The sequence below is a fragment of the Elephantulus edwardii genome, unplaced genomic scaffold (assembly GCF_000299155.1).
Source record: "Elephantulus edwardii isolate Elephantulus edwardi_28Jun2011 unplaced genomic scaffold, EleEdw1.0 scaffold00045, whole genome shotgun sequence".
Classification (NCBI taxonomy): domain Eukaryota; kingdom Metazoa; phylum Chordata; class Mammalia; order Macroscelidea; family Macroscelididae; genus Elephantulus; species Elephantulus edwardii.
The window spans coordinates 16,601,103-16,602,816 of NW_006399795.1; the positions used below are offsets into that span (position 1 = coordinate 16,601,103).

At 40.6% G+C, this 1,714-nt stretch overlaps 1 pseudogene; it reads right to left on the reverse strand.

The window, feature by feature from the left end:
• Window positions 1-302: 302 nt before the first annotated feature.
• Window positions 303-1,469, reverse strand: LOC102849190 (annotated as a pseudogene).
• Between the last annotated feature and the right edge of the window lie 245 nt (window positions 1,470-1,714).

The following is a 1,714-nucleotide window of genomic DNA, read 5'->3' on the forward strand; positions in this document are numbered from 1 at the left end:
CTCATATGTTGTTTCATGAAATTCTTCTGTGTCTTCCAATTCCTTTCGATACAGTGACTCAGTATATTCCTTCCATCTTCTTTTAATACTTCCTAAACACCGAAGAGAGCATTCATGCAAGATATCTAACTCTTTGATATAATCATACAATTAATAATGATTACACTATGATTACATCTAGGGCTTTCTGCAACTACTAGGTGGTGGTTATGGAAAGCACTGCCCCCAATATCAATATCTAGATAGGAGCCACCACCTTCTATTTGTTTTCTCTTTTTGCATTTTTTCTTCATTTTTCTTAATCAACTCTGCTGTTGTTGCTTCTTAGCAAAACTGGTAAAAACGAAGTTGTAATCACTGAACAAAGCACTCTGACAATCAAGACGTTTAAAACCTTCAATCTTCTGGGGCGAAGAAAGCACTATGCGACATTTAGAACTCTGATTCACAAACAGGGTGGTCACAAATTTTCCTGGTTTGAAGACTTCCACAACTTTCCTTATCAGGTCATCATAGGAGGTCTGACTTAAGTTTGTTTCAAAGCTAACATAAGAAAATTCTGAGGGGAGCTCTGGTGGCCCAGTGGCAAGGACCTGCAACTACAATCCCAGAGGCGCATGGTTCGAATCCACCAGATGCTCTGCCAGGGAAGGAGGGACAATTTCCTCCTGTACCAGTCAGATCTGATTTGACGGTACACTCACACAAAAATAAATTAAAAAAAGAAAATTCTGGTTCTGGAGTGATGTGAATAGTTCAATAAGTTCCATCTGATTTCATTCCATTTATTGAATACCCGCAAGGATTGAACAGTGTGGCATCAATGACAGAACCTGGTATCAGGTCACGAATTCCACTCTTATGAGTGACATCCTTTGCAGTAACACCATCTTTCATGTAGAACTGGTCCATAACTGCTGGGTCAAATTCACTCATCAAAATTTCCAGGGTTTGATCTGGCTGACTGATAACCCGACTCCCTGGAAAATCCAGGGTATACAAGTACCAGCAGTCAGAATTCATACGTCCCATACAGTATGCTGCTCCATTTGGGAAAATTGCATTAAGAAATTCTATTTCTTTCTGGAAATTCCGGTGTGGGTACCCTTGGTGAGAAGGCTTCATGAAATTCTTACGAGAATAAAAGAAGCTTTGAACTGAGTCAAACCCGCTGTAATCCCTAGCAAGCTTCAAGAGGGGAACCAGTGCTTTCAACAAGAGGGTGGTACATGTCTTCAAAATGAAACATCTCTTGGAGACAAACATGCTACTCTGAGTACATAAGCTTCCTGCTTGTCAGTTTTTGTCACACTTATGATTGAACATTGCACATCCTTCAAAAGTATATCCCGCTCGGATCTTGGAATGGTGCGAAGATCCCCAGACCCTTGGTTCGCGTCGGGCTGCTGCCGGGAGAACCAAACCTCCAGCAGCTTCTCCGTTCCTTCGAAAAAATGTGCAGGTTCCATCACCGTGAGACTAGCGAACAACCAACAACCACAGAAAATCAACTAAATTAAATCTCTTCTCCCGCTGCTGCCGCAGCCGCTGCGAATTGTTCCAGCTGTGTTTTAACTAAAGTTCAGGTTCCTTTTTTCTATAATTTTATATTAACTTTTTTTAAAAAAAAGGATTAATAACATTTTCCCGGCTTTTTTTTTTTGTGAGCGAAAGTTGAATGTAAGTCTGTTGGAAATAGAGGCAGATATAGTTC